We start from the raw sequence: 20,638 nt of genomic DNA on the forward strand, positions 1-20,638 counted from the left end.
TTATTGTGCTAAACATATCATATGTTTACTCCTCGTAGATCGGCCACAGTTGCTGAGATCTGCGTGCCTGCAGCGTGTGCATTTACAGAAAAGTGCACGTCAAGTTACAGCGCAGATTTAATGTTTTGCTCATCAGTTTTTGGACAGTGACACTATTTCTGAGGTAACTTTGTCTTTCTTTACCACCACAGTGGGTTCCATCTGCACCGCCAAGCTCCGTCTGAGCAGCTTTGCCGCATTAGTCTGAATGTGAGCCGAGAGTGCAGCTCTGTACACTTCACACTTCATCCTGTCACCTCTGACGGCAGTCACATGATCAGTAAACACCAGTTCCCCTGGCAGCCACACACACCCATGCCATAACACTCCCTCCACCATGTACAGATGAAGCAGTATGAGCACAGAGACGCCGTGAACAACAAACAGAGCAAAGCACAAACTGTTGGAAACAGTAAGCGACAGTTAGTGACCTGAAGTGAAGGCATATGAGATAGCATATAAGGCCCCACAGAAGCCCAGTCGTACTAATTAAGTGAGTGTCTGCCTCCCAAACTGTTTGAACTATTTGAAACGATCAGATTTTAAAACTGAAAAACAAAATCACGGCAGTTTTATTTACCCGTGCTCGACCTTTACTTATCTCCATTCGTCCTGCCTTGACTTCTTGTTGCCCTTTTTCTTTACATTGGTATGTTTTCATGTAAAATAGTCTCTCTTATCTCCTTCTTTTCCCTAACACATTATCCATCTTCACCTCCTCCTGTCTTTGTTGTTTTCTTTCAGCTTACTCATTTTATTTCAAATTAAAGATCAAAATGAAAACAGAACATTTGTCATCGTGCAGAAAATGATGAAATATTTTCTTGGTTTTAAATGCTGGGAGCATTTTTTCCCCCAACTCTTAAATATGAGCTCACCTTCAGTCATGCAGGGTGTTAAATCAGTGTGTGTGGACAGATAAGAGCTGTGGATTGATAAAAGGTTATCAGAGTGCGAAGAGAAGAGAGCTGAATGTGCAGCTCGAGCCGCCGGCCTTGAAACTCAAACGGGGTGAATGATTGACACGATGACATCATAATCGCCTGAGCTCAATAAACTAACGAGGACGGGGTTTTCTTTTTTTTCTGTCTCTCTCTGCTATTCAAAGTTCAGAGCTGGCATGTCCGCGGGTTATAAAGGTTTACTGGCGAAAAGTCAAACGTCTCCGCCTGACACAGAAAGCACACAGAGTGAGTCCTCCCACCTCCTCCTCCTCATGTTCCCATAATTATCACCGCTGTCAGAGCAGTCATGTCACTATCTAAAAATAAACCTTCTCAGTGTGTGTGTGTGTGTGAGTGTGGGCGGTGAATCCTCATCAGTCTGCTGAAAACTGGAACATCAGCTTCGCTCGGTCATTAGGCCTAATCCGAAAACCAGCAGCAGCACAAAAAGCTTCGTGCGCTGCCTGACGATGATGCTTGAATCACATGCGTGTCCTTTATCCCGCAAAGCACTGAACGACACGATGTCAGACCGCAGACTCACCGCAGGGCTGACACACTGCAACACACTGCCAAACCCAAACCTGTGGGTGCTTTATCCCACTTACACAAAGTGTCACTCTGTGAATCGCTGTGGTCTTTTGCATCCAGTTGCAGGTTTGTGTTTCTTTGTTGTCTATTTTCTGTTGTTAAATGAGATCCTGTGTCCACACTGTAAAAGGCATACATGCGTACATTTAGTTAACAGAACTGAGCGATGTTTCCAATCATAGAAGTTCTAATTTTATACAAGAAACAGGCGTTAAAGGAGGCTAACAAACCGAACATCCCCATCCCAGTCCTGTGGGAGAAAAGGTCAGACTGACTAAGGGCTGTTTCTCCCAGGTACCGAGGATTTATCAGGCACATCATTCAGACGGAGCAGGTATTTGTGGGTTTCACTTTTCCACAGAAATGTAAGCAAACCTGAGTGAGAGAAGAACGAGTCTGGATCACTTTCTGCAGAATGCAAACATCAAAGAGATTTTCTTCTTCTCTGTTTCACGGTTAACCTGATCGTGCAGTCCTTCATTGTTATTTGCTGCTGAGCTCAGGCTGAGATGGAGAAGTGTTCACTCGTCTGCTTCCTCCCACTGATTGTGATTTGGTACTCACTTGTCTTATTTTTAGATTGACTCTCTCAATTAAATTCAGTTTCGTGTATATAGCACCTAATCACAACAACAGTCACCTCGAGATGCTTTATATTGTAATGTGAAGACCCTACAATAATACAAAGAAAACAGAGAAAACCCCAATAATTATATGAAACCATATTAGCGAGCATTTTGGTGACAGTGGGAAGGAAGAACTCCCTTTTAATAGAAAGAAACCTCCAGCAGAATCAGGCTCAGGGAGGCGCTGTCATGTTCTGAGACCAGTTGGGGGGTGAGGGGAGGAAGACAGGACAAGAGATATTGTTGAAGAGAGACAGATATTAATAATAACTAATAAATAAATGCATAGAAGTGTATAAACAGAAGAAACAGTGCATCATGAGAATCCTCCAGCAGCCTAGACCTATTGCAGTGCAACTAAGGGAGGATTCAGGGTCACCTGATCCAGCCCCAACTATATGCTTTGCAATGCAATTCAGTTCAGTACAGTCATTTTGTATCAAGGCCCGTAATCTCTGCAAAGTAAAATAAATCTACAATATTAGTGGGAAAACCCAACAATCAGAAAATTCACCATTAACCACAGATGGCAACTGTAGGAAGGAAGAGCTCCCTTTTAGCATTAACATCCGACGGGGCTGAAAGGAACAAGGGAAGCTTTGCTCCAATGTTGTGTGTATGGGGAGATTTTTAGCTGCAGCAGTGCTGATTCTGGAATAACTGAAGACTTTAGCACGTCATGGCTGCAGGTCCAAAGCAGATCATCAATGGATTAGTGCTCTGTATGATGCAGGACTCAAGGGTGAACTGTGTCCAAACAGGAAAATGAAAGACCTTGGTGCAGCTTTGAAACTATTTGTGTATAATGACTCTCATTAGACTGAATGCTCATAGTTTATGGGATATCTATATTTTCATAAAAACTAAAAATTCTCTCTGCGCTTTTGTCGTAGTGCAGGAACTACTGCAAAACTGCAGGAAGTAGAGAAGGAATGTTTGCAGACATATTTGCAGGTATCCTGGAAATAAAAAGTATGATTCAAGTGTTGAGGAGCCTGTAAAGCTTTTTGCCTAGCAACACGTCCACCATATAACTGAGACAACAGGTCAGGCAGACACTATTCGATATCAGTGTGTTGGGAGATTGGAACAATAACCAAACAGTGCCAACATCAGATCCGACTGGAAATTACAGCACACCCTCTGTAATGTTCATCCCATAGACTGTTATAAAAAACACTGGCTGTCATAACTCTGTAAAAATTTATTTTTTAAGAAAACATGTCATCATTTTTTGAGAGTTTGAGAAAACCAGGAAGCTCAGAGTTGAATAAAACTGTGTCACAGAGTTCAGAATCACGTCTGATACACGCAGTGTTTGTGAACGCTGCTGTACTTTGTGTTCAAGTCGTGTTGCATACAAAACAGTGTGATATCAGTGAGTGAGTGGAACAGCTCCTCCCTTTGCAAACACAAAATACATCCAGATAACACGTTTCTGTTGGCTGACTGCTGAGGTCAAAGTTGAACCAAACTGAAGCTGCAGCTTAAAAGCAGTCACACCGGTTTGAGCTGAAGTTAAAGACTTCTAATAAGAGCAATCAGTCATCCTGCACTGCCTGACCTGTCCTATGTGACTGTTTGTGCTCATTTACTGCTGATATAGTCGATATTTCCAGGTGCGTGTGCACGCAGGTGGGTGTGTAAAAGAAAGTGTTTCAGTGTGCATGTTTGTGTTTGTCTCCCTGCTGATGGTTGTTGTTCAGCGCTGTGCAGATCTCATCCACGATACCCATCGCAGCGTTTGCGGTGAACTCACTCTCTTCCCACGATGCTTTGCTCTCTCTTCCTCACCAGATGGGGAGACGTGAAAACATTTGAAACTTCAAACATAAAAATGAGCGATGGCCTCGTCCTCCATCGCCAAGATACGTTTGTTTAAAATCCACCTCCTCCGAGAATCTGGCAGAGGGCTTTGCACAGAAACATCTGGAAAACATGTTTTCCAGTCGTTTCGTTTTTTCTTCCTCTGCATCTGAAAGAGCGAAGCCACTGAGCAACGCATCTGCAGCTCTATACTTGAGAGGACTTTCTGTCACGTTAAACATCCCCGGGCCCGTGATCCTCTGGGGTCCTGGACACTTTTTTCATTTTCCTGCTGCCTCAGATCATCCACCGGAGAAAACAATGTAGAACAACAGTTAGCCGTAAAATACTTGGCCAACTGGACCATTAGCTCAATAAACTACAGCTGTATGCCGTGACTACACTCCCAGCTACATCTGTAAATTAGTCAAATATAGCAGCACATGGCTGGAGAGTTACTGTGTTTTACAGTAAAAATGTCCTTAAGGCCTGATTGTGGAAGAAAATCAGGTGGGGTGCATCTGAGATTAGCACAAGTGATTATCACCCAGAACAGCCACAACATTAAAAGCTATTCATCCATCCACCCACTTCCATTTTCTTCACCGCTTATCCAGGTCAGGTTCTCAGGAAGGGCAGGGGGGGCTGCAGCCTTCTCCAGGAGACATTGGACAGTCTGTCACAGGACCACACTAAAAACCATCTCCCAAATATTGTGCATGTTCACACGACCTCTACAGATTTCCCATGGTGTCTGGCATTGGGATTTTGCCAACGATCTGTCAACCCCACGGGGATCTCCTAGAATGGGCTAGTTTTATGGTGCATCCTAGCCTGCTAAATGGTGGTTAGGATGGGACTCGAGAACCGCTTCTTCCAGAAAACTGGTTCCCAGTAGTCCAGTTCTATAGAATTGTTAATCTGCCTGCCTATCAATCCAGCTTATCAGTTCTAGCATTTGCACTACAATTCAATTACATTTTATTTATATTGCGTCAAATCACAACAACAGTTGCCTCAAGGTGGTTTATATTTTAAGGTGAACTCTACAATAATACATACAGAGAAAAAACCAATAATCATATGAGCCCCTATGAGCAAGCAGTTTGGTGACAGTGGGAAGGAAAAACTCCCTTTTAACAGGAAGAAACCTCCAGCAGAACCAGGCTCAGGGAGGGGCGGGGCCATCTACTGCGACCAGTTGGGGTGAGAGAAGGAAGACAGGATAAAGACATGCTGTGGAAGAGAGACAGAGATTAATAACAAGTGTGATTCAGTGCAGAGAGGTCTGTTAATACATAGTGTGAGTGAGAAGTGACTGAAGAAGAAACGCTGTACTTTTAAATACTCTAAGAACAACAAGTAAGTCTGCAGTGCGACGGATGCTAGCATGCTAATGCGCAAGACAGCATGCTAATGCTAAGAGCCAGACTGAAAGCTGAGCGAATGTCTTCCCCAGCAGCCAGACCCTGAACTACAGGTAACAAGCAGTCAGGCTGCAGCCTCCCTTTCTACCTGTTCAAGTCTTTAAAGCAGAATCATAATGGTGATCGCTTTTTTGTGTTGGTTTTCATCTTTCATCTTTCCTCCGGGTTCTTCCCAGAGTCGTGCAGACATGCAGTAGGTTAAGTGGTGATTGCCAACAGTTGTAAATGGTTGTTTGTCTCTCTGTGTTAGCCTTGTGGCCAGCAGTCTGACTTGCCATGTGACAGCTGAGCTGAGTATCTGGGATAGGCTGAACCCCCCTCTGGCCTGCCATGACAGTGAGCAGAAGAAAATGGATGGGTGTATTTTGGAGGCTGGGCAGAGTTTGTTGATCCTCCCAAAGCATTCCTGTGCAGCTTTTATAGCAGCATGCACAAAAATGCAGACACATGTATGAAAAGGATGCAAGTGAAACCAATTCACAAATCCCTTAAACCTGCTTTGTTTCTAACAGCCTGCAGGAGGGGTCACTCACAACGAAATCAGCTGTTTTGACTTCTAAGAGAAAATGACCCCACTGCCTCCTCGCTCTTTGAGCTTAGTAAAACTTTCTTGATAAGTTTACGGTCTCAATCGCTAATTTAAAATCTGTTCTAACACAAAATAAAGTTTATTTTGTAAAATCTGATCCTTGTTAGAGTCAAAAAGGATGATACAGCAATATCTACTTTAAGGCACACCTACCATGTGACTGCTGCAGGATGAGCGCTCAACTTTTAAAACACTAAAATGATGAGAACCTATAGTCTATGGATCTAACCGCGCTCCTTCCACAGGTAAACTCCTTCAGAGTATCTTTCAGTTTAACTTTTTTTGCGATGTCCTGTCTATTTGGAGCTAAAAGAGGCCACCCAAACACATGAGACATCATTGGAAAGGCCAGAGTTTCCTCTTAAGGTAACTCAAATAAGTCAGATGATATGGACCGAAACCAAATGTCCATTAAAGAGGACATAAATGGTTCTCACAAGGATATGCATATATATATATATATATATATACATATGCATATCCCAAACAGTTTCTCCCTGCAGTCACAGCATTTCATTCTCATAATGTAACACTGAAAATTTATTAAAGCAGGAAAACATAAGAAAATAAGTAAAGATGGAGAAAAAAGAGTGAAGTGGAGAAGACACTGTAGAGCAGAACAAGCTGAGCAGAATATGGAGAGAGAAGCTCGGCGTTGGGCCAAAGAAAACCCAATGAATAAAAGAAAACAGAAAGAAGATAAAATCTCAAGCAGGAGACCAAACAGTGGGCGGGCATCGACCAGTAAGTTTCCTGCCCCCCACCAGGTCCTGGTTTCTGTTACTAGAGAAACAAACAGCTCTAAAACAGAAAACAAATGAGACTGATGCTCTATTACGTCTAAACCGGCGCCCTGGTGAGAATGGTCCAAACGTGGTTTTAGTCTGATCTCGGTTTCAGTCTGGACTTTGTTCAGTGTTGAGCTCGTTTTGGAGCACCTTGGAGAACCTGTACAGCTCTTCTGTGTCTTTATGTAATCCAGCCTGACTGCATGATGATGAGATCAGGGCTCTGTGGGGATCCAGTTTGACGTTTGTGCTCATGATCTTGCAGCAGTATGAATCAGAAAGCTTCTGATGGTGATGGAGAAGAATGTAAACATCTGAAGTTAACAGAACTACAATAAATAATTAAGGAGCTCCAAAAGGTTTCCCTTGTGTTCTTGTGTGCGCTTGTTTAAATGACATTGTGGGGCCATGAAACAGTTTGTGCAGTTGTGAGGACCTGGCCTCCCTCTAGGGACAAAAATCACATTAAATTTTGGGTGAAGTAATGCTTAAAGGTTATGTCTGCAGGAGACGAATGTAAGTCAGCGTAATATCCTCAGAAGTGGTGAGTGGAGAGGGTGGGGGCCTTACTATGACTCCTCTCACTGTTCATCATGTTTCTCCCCTCGTGTCTTCTGCTGACTCGGCGCTGTGCTGCCTCTCCTGACAGGGAGATATGTGAAGCAGAGGTCAGAGGTTGCCGCTGCTCTGCTGAGTGTTTGTCCTGAAACTGAAACTGGTTTTGTTTAATCCGTGAAACCAGTTAACTCCCTTCACCCAGTCTGACTTTGCTTTCCGACGCATCGCTGCCAACACTCACGCTTCCAAGCATCACCTTCTTTCTAACTCACGCTCTCACACTACCCAAACACATCTCGACCTTATAAAATAGTTATAAATGTTCATCGTGTTTGGGACTTGTTGTTTTGTCTATGATGAAATCATTTCCTGTTTTATTTTACTGCCTTGCTTTTCTCTTTTTTTTATTCCTGGCATTTTTAACTCCACCTGTGCTCCATTTCCCTCCTTTTTTGTATCATCTGTCTTTGATTTGCCAGTCGCCGCCCCCCCGTATTTACAGCACACCTCCTGTGTAGCATTCACCAATGGGCAGATTGCCCTGCTGCTGCAGTCAAGCCTTCGAGCTGTCTCCGGGTTTCTGTTTCTTGGTTTCCTTGTGAATTTTTGTTAATTCCCTCAAGTTCCAAGTTAATCTCCCCTCCATGACCTTTTGGACTTTATCTGGACCTGGTTTGTTTGGCTCGCTGACTGCCTCGCCGTGTGTGACCCCACCCTGGATTAAAGAATTAGATTGTTGTACTTTAACTCTGCTTCTAGTATCGTGCACTTGGGTCCTCTCTCCTGTGAAACTATTACAGCATTAAACTCAGTATTTTTCTCATATTTGAGCGTGCGAGCCATATTTATAGATACAGAACATTTCACAAAAAGGAGTCAAAAAGTGCTTTATAAAAAAAGACTGATACAAAATGCAAAATTTAGAATAGAAAATGGTAGTTAATATAAGTGACATAACATAAGTGGTCTGCAGGTGCGCGTCTTTTATTTTGACAGCCCATGCGCACCTGCAGACCACTTGTGTGCACCCCTGTATATACATGAACATTAAAGGATGTCTGTCCCGTCTGTAACAACTGAAAATAAAATAAAATAAATAATAACAACAAAGGTCAATCAAATGGACCAATACGGCAAGGCCGTGATGATCCATTTGGCAAAGTAAAGCCATTGGGTATCCTTGTTGGTCTTCAGACAACAATTCTGACGGTTAAAGAACCAAATGGGACAGGCAAAAAAAAAAAGAAGTTGCAACGCGTGTTTGCGTACATAAGATTTTTTGGAGGAGGACAGACATTTGTTTAGAACTCTTAAAGACGAAGCAAGCTCCTTTAAGCAACTTTGGTGTTCCTCCACCTCCACAGAAATGTCAGAAGGAGTCCGAACCGCAAAAGAAGCGCGTATTCTCAGAACAGTGGTTGCAGGAGGTGAGCTGGCTTCAAACAAATGATGAACGCACAGAGATGCGGTGCAGAATGTGCCGTGAAAATCCCACTCTAGCAGACAAAAACACTGCCTTTTTATGTACGCAAACGCGCGTTGCAACTTCTTATCTGGTGCGCGTCTTTTATTTTGACAGCCCATGCACACCTGTGGACCACTTATGTGCACCCCTTCGTATATATGTGATGAGTTTAAGTTTGGCAAATGAACTGAAGCTGATGGATGCACAACTCAAGCCAGTCTCTCTGTGGGTCGAGCACAAAGCACATAAACCTCCTGAGGGTCAGAAGACGTGTTTATGAGGAAGTGGAGGAGGGTGAAGGTGAAGCTGTTTATACCGACTATCGATCACAAGGCCGCAGCTCGCAGAATGCTGTCAAACCTCCAGATATCTGTAAGCAATCAGGGTCAGCGTGATTGACAAGTTCGGGCTTCGCTTGTCAGGATGAATTAAGTGAGTGGAGAGAAGGAGGAGTAACACCTCCCTTGTTTCTGATTCATGGTGGAGGTTGATAACGTCACTGGGAGCTTGGCAGCGCAGCTCTCCACGCTGCTGATTTATTCCAGGTTTCACAACTCATAAACAAGATAAACGCTCAGTGCGGGGCTGAGCTCCGTGTCAGTGAGCTACAGTGATGGGAATGTTCTCTCGTGCTGAGAAAGATACTAGAGACGTTTGCAGTTCACGTCCTCTCACCTCTCCGAACGGAGCTCAGAGTCTACGGCTCCTGATGGAGGTTCAGCTCGATGTTCCCAAACGACCGCTCGATGAAACACACAGTGTCCCCCTTTTCTTGTATTTTGGCATTTCTGCTCAAACTCTGCTCAGTGTGTTCATGCACACTTCAAGTGCAACCTGCAGAAATAAGCTATTTAATATTGATGCTTATGCTTTGTATGAGTAGTTCCATCCACGAGGCGTTTCCTGCAGGGGTCTGCATTCCTACTACAGATGCATGTTAATGGCCCGCCTGTTGGATCAAACTGCATTCATTTACAGTTACATGTGTGCAGCGTGTGATCGCTGCAGGAACACAGGGCTGACTCAGAGGCCTGTGCTGTTTCTCAGCGCTCCTCCACACAGGAGGAGGAACACGAACTGGAAACACTCCCTGAGAGCTGGACAACAACTGAGACCAGAAATCCCCCATCACGCTCAGTGTGTGCGCACACATATCTCTGTGAGGACCTGCTGGAGTTCTGGACCTTGTGAGGACACTGTGTCTGTCCTCAGTGTGTGACAGATTACTAAAGGTGGAGGGTTAGTGGGTTCAGACTTGGTTTTAGGGTTCAGGAACCATGTTTGACTAAAGTTTCAGGTTTGAGATCCTCACAAAACCTGAAGTACAAACATCCTTTGTTTGTGTGATAAGCCCCCGCTGAAGTGAGACATCAGAGTTTATCCCCATGAGTCCAATATTCAACTGTGCATGTTTTCATTTTAATATTTTCAAAGCCGACATCATCGCCGCTCTGAGTGTGAGCCAGCCCAAATCAAATCAGGCCGTGTTTTCTTTTAAAGGACACATTAATATTTCCCTTCAGTGGGATTCCCTCTGGTCGAAGTTTAATCTTACTGTAAATCTAATTTATTATGTTCATAAGCACGGACTGTTCGCTTCCTTCCTTCTCGGTCCTCTGGGGGTTGGATTAGCTAATCCTAGTTGGATTGGCCAATAAGTGGCCAGTGTTGGAGTTCACTCTATAACTGTGGAAATGAGAATTGGCGTGTAGGTAATTTTATCTTCAAGCCACGTGTCACAGCAGCGCTCGCTGTGAGCCAGGCTCAGAAAACACACAGTCTGTTCCTGTTAGTTGTCGCCACAGTGGATCATCTGCCTCCGTCTCACCGTATCCCAGCATCCTTCTCTGTCACACCACCCTTCTGTCTTGCAGTGCTCATACACGTCTTGCGCCATCATTAAAAAGTCCACTGTCCGCGCTCTCTCCTAGACATCTCCTTAGCACCACAGGTGTCATCAAGACAAACCAACCGTCTTTCCCCTCTTCATCCTCTCCATTGCTTCCAATGTTAGTTCCATTGTATTCTCTCCACCTGATTCACTAACTTTCCTCCATCTGTCCTACTCTTTCCCATTTTCTGCATTCATCACCTTCTCAAAGAGCTTCTTCCATATGCTCACGCTTTCTTCATTGTTATATTTCTATCTCTACCCTTAACCATCTTAACTTGCTGCACATATGCAGCTCGATGTCTCTGCCTGGCTAATTGAGTCTTTCTCAAGTCTCTGGTTTGTTGCAGTCCTAGCCTCTTCTCCCAGTACTGTCTACTTCTTTAGCTCCCTGTCTATCCCACTTTTACTAACCCCTTCTTTGCAAGCCTTTGCTTCTTTTCTCATCCCACCACCAAGTCTGCTTGTTGTCTCTCCTTCTGTCCAGAGGATACACCAAACACCTTCTTGGCAGTTTCCTACACCTCTGCAGTCGTACTTTCCCAGTAATCTGGTAACTCTTTCCTACCAACTCCTGTCTGAACTCCGAGCAACATTCCTCCTTTTTAACTTCCACCATTTAACCCTTGCCTCTGCCTTAACTCACACAATACAACCTGTAATTCAAACTGTATATTAGTGTGATGCAGCTGTAAGGCAACACCACTGGTTCATTGTAGAGGGAGCGGTTTGAGTGATCATTTCTAGGCTGCTGGGTCATAACTGGACCATTGTCTATTACTTGGTGTTTTTTAATGACTGTAGCATTAAAATGATTGGGCCGTGGGGAACAACGACATCACGTCCAACATCTCTTTCAGAATAAGTTGAGAAATTGTGCTAAACATATATAAAAATGCAATAACTGTCAAACCCTTCATTTAATTGTAACTTTTACAAAGACAGCAAATCTCATGTTGAAAGTGAGACATTTTATTATTTTTGGAAGAAGATATGTTCGATATCAAGCCAGCAACGCATTTCCAAAGAAGTTTGGGTGAGGGTGCAAGTAAAGACTGCAGAGGTTTTGCAATAATAAAGAAAAACACCTGGTTGAATGTCTTTCAAATAGAGATGCTAATTAGCAACAGGATCAGGATGCTAAAAATAGAATCCCAGCGAGGATGACTCTTTCAGATATAACAATGAGGAGGCGTTATGTGGCCAAAATGGTCAAGAACATTTCTCAACATCAGCACTGAAAGGCAGAAGCCCCTCGGGCAGAACGGCACTAACTACAGACATGAGTAAGAATCCTGTAAGCATCTAATTTACTGTAGTTCATATGACTGAATGAATGTTTTGACTTTTTTCTGTGTAGTTAATTACCACAACTCAAACTATTTTGAACCATTCATTAGGTCTTCATCCATTCACTCATTCATTCATCCTCACCCCAACCACTCATGGAAGATTGCTGCGCTGCCCTGAGCGTGGTTCTCCTAGGTTTCTTCCTGTTAAAAGGAAGTTTTTCCTTCTCACGGTCGCCAAGTGTTAGCTTACAGGGCTCGTCTGATTGTTGGGGTAGTCTTTGTATTATTGCAGGGTCATTACCTGACAGCATGAATACTTTGAGACAACTGTTGTTACGATTTGGTGCGATATAAATAATAATAATATAATTTCTCCTGGTCACACTGCACTCCTGCCCCCTCCTCTCTATGTCAGTTTTCCCTCCTGTGTGACAGTCTGCTCCCTCCTCATTAGTACCACCTGTGTTCAGTTATTCATTCAGGCTTCTCAGTATACAAAGAATCCCATTTTACATTGTCACTTCCCAGGTCATCCTGTTAGTGGTCCTTCTGTTTTTCTTATTTGTTAACTTGGGTTTTTTCTTGTTTTTTTCTTTCCTGCGTCTGATTTCCATCCATATTAGATTTTTAGATTTTACTCTCTGTCCCTCTGCTGTCCTAATCCTCACTGGAACCATTACAGTTATTATGCATGTGAGACAAATAGATATTCTACATACTGTAGATGCTTCTGCTGGAGTTATGCTAATTTACAGTAAACGGCAAAGCAGAAAAGTGTCACCAGGTGTGTGGAACCATATCCTGCAGACCAAAGAGGAGAGACCGGGACAATACCATGCAGGTCCATGTCCTGGGATTGGTGCACATATCCTGGATCACTTTAACATATCTGATGGCATCATTATCACCTGTTTAAGATGCATACAACGAACTAATAGTATTGCTGGCAGTAACGCAATATTTAATCAACACCACAACTATGATTATGTCTCAGTTATTAAAGACACTGTACCCTATGAAGCCTAAACTTCTTTTATTAATTAATAAAGCTGTGTGTCTGTCCTGGACCTCTATTTAAAATATTTGGAGCAACGCTTGCTGCCAGCCTTACAATGTCCCTTTCACTGACTGCCTTGCAAATTTCCAAACCACGTTCTGCACGTCTAACAACAGCACGTCTCTGTAGCAGAAGAGTCCTGATGCTAAACTGGCCCTCCTGTGGTCCAGACTTGTCACCCGCTGGGATGTTATGAAATAAAAATATACAACAAATGAGGCCCTGATCTGTTAAGCAACTGAAATCCTATATCAAGCAAGAAGTGTTAAAAGAAGAATTGCTGCAACACATGCCCTGAACCAACTTTTTGTCATGCGGTGCTTGCATCAAAATCATACTGAGGATATATTGTTTTTTAAAATAAAAAAAAGACATTTGTAGCTCACGACTGTTTTTCATTAAAAAACACAGTTTGAGTGATTCGCGGATTATTGCATTCTCTTCTGATTTACGTTTTGCGAAATGTTGGCCGAAAGCCTCCGTGCAGCCCGGTGAGGCAGCAGGCTTGTGCGTGAGCTGCTGCCTCCTTCAGAGAATAATTAATCAGAGTAAACAGAGGCTGGGGTGAAGCCCTGGCTGCTCTGCAGGTCCTGCTCTATTCAGAGCTGTTCTGGTCTCTGCAGTCTAAATATTAATTCCAAAGATAGCGCTGCAGTGCCCTGGATACACACAAAGGCAGCCATGTGGACAATAGCTGTCAGGCTGCTGCTTTGTTTTTCCTGTGTGCTGTATCGCAGTAATTTCCATCTGTGATAGGACACATTGTCTTTACACAAAGATAAAGAGACACTGGCCTACTTCTCCTGCTCACCTGGCAGCAGGTACAGTCTGGTCCACATGAGCAATTAGCTCAGAGATCAATATCTGAATCAGCATGGTGACATCACCAGACAGCTTTATGTGGAGCTTTTTATCCCAGCAATAATCTGAATGAGACCAAATGTACTAAAACACGTCATGGCGATAAGAACAAATTGGTTTGTTGTCTGATACAGTCAAATTCATTTGGAGCCACAAAAAATGGTTTTGTTAATGATTAACCTGCTGCCAGCACTCTGAAAGGCCAGGACCAAGGTCTTCAGGTTTCCTGGTTTGAGCACTTTAAAACCCCAAAATATAAAGTTTCAAATAAAAGAGATAAACTGGACACAACAGATTAACAGCCCTGCCTCCTATAGGAATTAAATAATTACATCCAGATTGCACTTTTCTCAGTGCCATGAGAAAACATCAAAACGTCTGGTTTGTTGCAAATATTTTGATATTTGATCTCAAATGTCTGATTTTACCATCCAGTATCAACGTGTAGCAACTGCTGCCAGCGTCCTGGACTGCACCGCAACCTCCTTTGTACACGCTGACCTCTCCTGAAGACTTCAATACAGCTCAGAAATGTGGACATTTGTTATTTTCTGAGTGCATGTGAGGGTAAATCTGAGTGACACTCACACACAAGTTTTTGTTACCTGTGCTTCTAGTTCAGCTTTGGGTCAGTTATAGTTCACTGTGTGTCTGTTCTGTTCTAGTCTCGTTCCGGCGTCTTGGAAGTCTGCCATGCAGGCCATTGTTGCCCGGTCCCCATGGCCTGCATGGAAGACTTCCAAAACGAAAACCACCGCTGAGCTAAAGGAACATAAAGGCTTGTCTCAGTTTTGCCAGAAAACATCCTGATGATCCCCGAGACTTTTGGGAAAATGCTCTTTGGACTGACAAGACAAAAGTTGAACTTTTTGGAAGGTAATTGTCCCGTTACAGCTGGCAGAAAAGGAACATGATACCAACGATAAAATCTGGAGGTGATAGTGTGATGGTCTGGGGCTGTTCTGGAAGACTTGCTGTGGTAAATGGAACCGTGAAATCTGCCGTCGATCAAAATATCCTGAAGGAGAATGTCCAGCCATCTGCTCGTGACCTCAAGTTGAAGCCCGCTTGGGTTCTGCAGCAGGGCAATAGTCTAAAACACAGCAAGCCCACCTCTGAACGGCTGAAGAAAAACAAAACGAAGACTTTGCAGTTGCCTAGTCAAAGTCCTGACCTGAATCCAATTGAGTTGCTGTGACACGACCTTAAAAAGGCAGTTCATGCTCTAAAACCCTCCAATGTGGCTGAATTACAGCAATTCTGCAAAGATGAGTGGGACAAAATTCCTGCACAGTGCTGTAAAAGACTCATTGCCAGTTATAGCAAACGTTTGATTGCAGTTGTTGCTGATAAGGGTGGCCCAACCAGTTATTAGGTTTAGGAAGCATTCACTGTTTCACACAGGGCCATGTAGGTTTGGATTTTTTCCCCCTTAATAATAAACTCCTTCATTTAGAAACTCGATTTTGTGTTTACTCGTGTTATCTTTGTCTAATATTTAAATTTGTTTGATCATCTGAAACATTAAAGTGGCAAACATGCCAAAAACTAGGAAATCAGGAAGGCGGCAAACACTTTTTCACCACTGTGTATAGTCTGAGTCTCCCCTTGTTTTGTCACTTTGTCCCTGTTGTGTCTCCTTGCTGTGAGTTTCCTAATATGTAGATTTTGGGGGGTTTTTCTCCCTGTGAGTTACTGGCACCGAAGCGCTTCCCTGTCTCCTGAGTCCTGCATCTGCGCCTGGCACACAGCGATTACGTGACACAGTCAGTATCTGTTACAGAGCAAGAAACGTGTGCTGCCGTCACCTCTCTGCCTCCTTACAGTATCTTAGCATGATGAAGCCGTGCCAGCGCCGATCAGTTAGTTCAGTTTGAGTCAGATTATCTTTTCAGTTTAATTTGTTCACAAACTGAAATGTGTCAATAAAAGAATCAAATTATTCATGTACACAAGTTTCCCCTTGCTAAGGTTCAAGTGGACGATAACTTTAGAATTAGAAATATTTATTACCCAGGACCACATGTGGAAAGATGGTCAGCCAACACTCACTGATTGAGTGATTGAAACGTGCAGCCTTTTGTCCATGTGACTGTTACGTATTTGCCATTCACGTCCTCCTAGCAAGTACCAGGATAACCCCGATACTTGCCTTCACACTAACGTGGCTACATGCACTGGGCTAGGGGAATGTAAGGGAATCATTGCCACTGACGTTCTGGCTGGATTCAGAGTGTCTTGAAGAACTCAGATAGATTCATTTAGTTATTTTTTGTGATTGTGATGGAGGCACGGACTGGTTGATTAGCTGCAGGATGATTCTGAGAAGGCCCGAACCTTTGCGCAGTAGTCAAGAAAACACTGTGAACACCAGGTGACGACTTCCTGTTTGTGTGCAAATGCAAACACAAGTCTGAGCCAGGCGAATAAAAAAAGACTCCAGTTTAGAGAGAAATGACTGAGCTTTCTGTAATTTTGAAGGATCTGCACGGTGACCCCTGCCCCCTACAGCGATTGCACGTTCCTTTATTTACACTGTATTCACACATGCCTGATGGCAGCCACTGAGCATGTGCAAACGTTCACCCCACACTGGGTGTACTCTGTGACCTGATACTGGCCTCTGAAGTGGGCTGAGGGTGAAGCTGTTCCTCTCAGACAAACCATTGAACTTTGACCTCCGCAGCTCCTCACAGGCGCAGAGCGTCTGTGCAATGATTAACCCAGGGGGGTGTTAGTGTCATTAGGAGGAGATCGTTATGGGCCAATTTGTCTCCTGCAATGAGTTTGACCTCTAACACAAACGGTTAAAAGCTGTGGTCTTGGAGCCTATCGGGGGCCTCTGACAGAGAGCGGCTGCTGGAGCAGGTCGGGGTGCAGCTGAATTCAAGAAGATTATGTTTTTTCAGGAATTTTTTCCTTTGCTTCTTTGTGGAAGCTCAGTGGTGTTGAAATAAAGCGCAGATATACATGCGTGTAGAAATGATGGTCAGTCCGATACAGCATCCCACCATCTCTCAAGGTTATTATCCTCCACACGTCTGAACACACACCCAGAAAAGTCGAGTTCTGCTCCAAATCTTTTCCACGTTGTTATTTTAAATTTGTTAAAAATTGCTTTTACTCTTAATTAAAACCTTCAAAGTTAACTCAAGACCTTTTCGCGTTTTGGCATACATCCAGATGATTTTAATTATTTGCCTTCCTTTTCTAAATTTAAAGAAAAAAACTGTGGAAAGTGCTCCACAAATCAATTTGCCTTCCCTTCTTAGAGAGGAAAGGGTGGTGTTGCTGGGCAGCTGACCAGGAAAATGGATGCTGTCCTGTTGACTTTCTCTAATCTCCCACAGAGGACAGTGGAAGTTCATCCGAGGACGCCTGAGCAGGCGTCACAGGTGCAGCACTAAAAATGGATTAACATGAAATTAAATCGTTCTTTTAAATTTGTGCAGGCTGCTGCAGAGCATTTAAAAACCTGAAGCAGTCGTTTGAACAGATTTGCATTTTACCCATGAACTCCTTCATGAGTTAAACAGTGGAATCGAATACTGTGGCGTCTTTTAGTTTAACCAAATTAAAAGATTGTTTTTGCATCTCTTTTGTGTCTTTCTGATCACTTTGCTTCTTAGTTGCACCGTGTTTCTTTGGACTCGTTGTAATCATTGTAAACCTCCTTGTTGATGTCTTTCTGTACCGTTGTTACATTTCTTGAAGTTGTCTTGAATTTGTCGCAGGTTCACGCAGAACGTACAAAAACATCTCCTTTAATAAGAATTTGCTTAATTTAGTGTGAGGCTACTTTCCAGTGTAAAGTACCTTGAGATGATTGCTTTGAATCGATAATCTAAAATAAAACTGAGCAGAAATTGGAGCAGATACCCAGCGTTTAAGGAACCAGATCTGTAACTTGCCAATCTTTCGTGCAGCAGAAATATCTTCAGTAAACGCGGTGGAAATAGTCCGGTAGTGCCTGATCTGGTTTTGGCCCTCTGGTGGGTCCCCGCCCTGTACTGTAACTGTGGGGCTGAAGTTTGAACATGTCGAGAAATCTGCTGCTGCACAGATGAATTATGGGTCTGGAGGTAATTGGTTCAGTTCGCTGAGCGTCTCTGTTGCTGGGTCCAATTAAAGCGAACCATAACTCAGGGGCTGCGGCCTGGCAGCAGAGTTTACCGCTGCAGCTAGCAAGAGCAACAGGTACAGAAGTCTGACACGTTGCTGATGAAGTCACATGATTCACTGCTCACAGATGAGCTCAGACTGTCAGAGCAGCTTCGTGTTTACGGCCATAAATATGTTATGGAAAAGCTTCTCTTCAATCCTGCAAAGAAGTGTGAGATAACCGATCCTGCTGTGCTTCCACAGTGAGATGTGTTAAATAAAAGCCTGCTGTGAAGCTTTGTGCAAAAAACAAGCAAATAAGAAGGTACGGTGTAAAAGCTGTTGCTAGGAAACTGACAACAATAACACATTGTTTTCAGTCCAAACAGCCATTTTCAGCTCAGGCTTGTGGAATGATTTTGTTTTGTAATCTGTAATTTTCAAATCCCAGGAGCCATTTTTTGTTCTTTGCCTTCAGTAAGATTAAAAACAGAATCATGAAAGGATGTATTTCTGTGGGTGGAGCCACAGGACGCTTGACCTTTTTGCTCCAATGTATGATCCTCATTTTTCCCAGCCGCTGCAACTGAGGCGGGGAGTAGAAGCGTGACCCGAACGGGAACAAATGGCACAGAAATGCTCATAATGAAATAAAACAGAACCATATCTTCTGTTTCTCACACGCACAAAGCCAAAACACTCAAGTCTCTGTCACTAGTTTCAGAGTCCATGTTGGAGTCAAAGAAGAGCTGGCGATGGTGAAAACAAAACAACATGACCTCGCGAATGAGCGATAACACGGTGGCTACATTCAGCTTTTATATACAGGCTAACCCTGTGATTGTGATCTAACCTGCCTGCACTCAGTGGACGCGCTGTTTGTTCCAGATCAATAAATCTGTGACACGATGACATCAGCTCGTTACTGAAGCAACCAAAATGTGATCTGAAGCTGAACCAACCACAATCCATATATGACAGAAAATAAAGAGTTTCAGATCAACTCTAAAACTGTGTCTGCGGCATGAAGTGGACACACAAAAGACAACGAGGTCTTGAGGTGTGGGCTGTTCAGCAGGTGGCTGCGTTTTACTCGCTGATGCAGAAAATACTTTAATCGTGAAAAAAACAGATTACTTAAATCGTTTAAATCCTGGCAGCTGAAGTCACGCAGGCGAAGACGCATGAGTGTGTGTGTTGAAGCCGTCTCACCTTTGTACAGCAGAGACCAGTGAGTCTGTCTGTAGGGGAGAAAGGAGGAGGGGTTGGGGGGGTAAATGACTGCCTAGGGACCTTTGAGCAACAGTGGAAGCGTGGTGTTCACGTGTCCTCCTCGCTCCTCTACACCTCGGGTGAGCCAATCGGGCTGGCTGCCTGCCTGAGATGGCGGCGACCCCGGCGATGACGGATAGAGAAATGGACGGCATCCAAGTACAGTCATCCCAGAGCCAGGCGAAGGATCGGACTGGGTGAAGCTGCTCCTGCGCTCTGATTGGCCGACCGGTCCACCCGAGCGCTCGCTCTGCTCCTCTTCCTACCTGGACTTTGGTTTCAGCTTTGACCTCTGACCCTGCAGACGCTCCAGTCCAGCCAATCGATATTTGGTGACTTTAGTCCAAACCCTGTCCATGTCTCTCTCTCATGATTTATGGATTTCTAAAAATAATAACAGCATATGTGTGATACTATGTGCCATTTATATGTTCTTTGCTTTTTTTTTGCTTGTTAATTATTGTTTAAGATTTAAAACTGTGTCTCAGGTTTCTTGTTGTAGTGTCATCGGCGTTGTGGCGACACGTTTGAGGAAAGCTCTCCTCTTTGAAGAGAATCTGATCCCCTGTGTGGACCAGAAGGGCCTCTCTCTTCGAACCAGCGATGAGTTAATCTCAGTCTGCTGAAGCTTTCTGGGTTACCGAGTGCCTGAGCCTCGGCGAGCAGTCCGCTGTGGTCAGGTTTGGTTATGAAACCGTTTCTGGCAACCAGGTTTGGCAGCGGCTTTAAGGCCTGGGCAGTTTTGCTCAATCCACCCTCCCTTTCATCACAGCAGCTCACAAATTAAACACGGGCTGATGGCTCAAAGATAAGACTGATCTGAGACTGATCTGCACAATTTCAGCTCTGCTGGCGTTATCTGCAGACCTGGCGGAGAAAGGCTGCGCAGCACGCTGTCATCATACCACGCTGTCTGACCTTTGTCACCATTAAACTGGAGTCACTCATTTTTTATGCGTCTGCTGCGACAGACGGCTGCTGGAAACATTTCATTTGTCGGCATGCGTCGGAGGGAGGGCTGCCAGTGGCAGTCGGCCACTTCTGTTGGCTCTCGGGTCGGTCGTGCAACCCAAGAGCCTCTAAGGACGGACCAGGGGCGTTTCCAGGAGGAAAGGTGGCACAGAGGAGACCGAGTATTTATCGCTGACAGAATATTTTGACTTTAAGTGTGAAAAGGCAGAAGTTAGAGGGTGAATAGCAGACATACACAATCTGTAATGATACAGCAGTTGCACTGAACTTCTCAGTCAGTCTGGTTACAGCTGCTTTACTGTTACCGTTTGTTGAGTTTTGATTCTCATACTTGAGGTTCTGTTCATATTTACCTGGTG

The sequence above is a fragment of the Haplochromis burtoni genome, unplaced genomic scaffold (genome assembly GCF_018398535.1).
Source record: "Haplochromis burtoni strain Fernald_Lab_line unplaced genomic scaffold, NCSU_Asbu1 Contig_121, whole genome shotgun sequence".
Lineage (NCBI taxonomy): Eukaryota > Metazoa > Chordata > Actinopteri > Cichliformes > Cichlidae > Haplochromis > Haplochromis burtoni.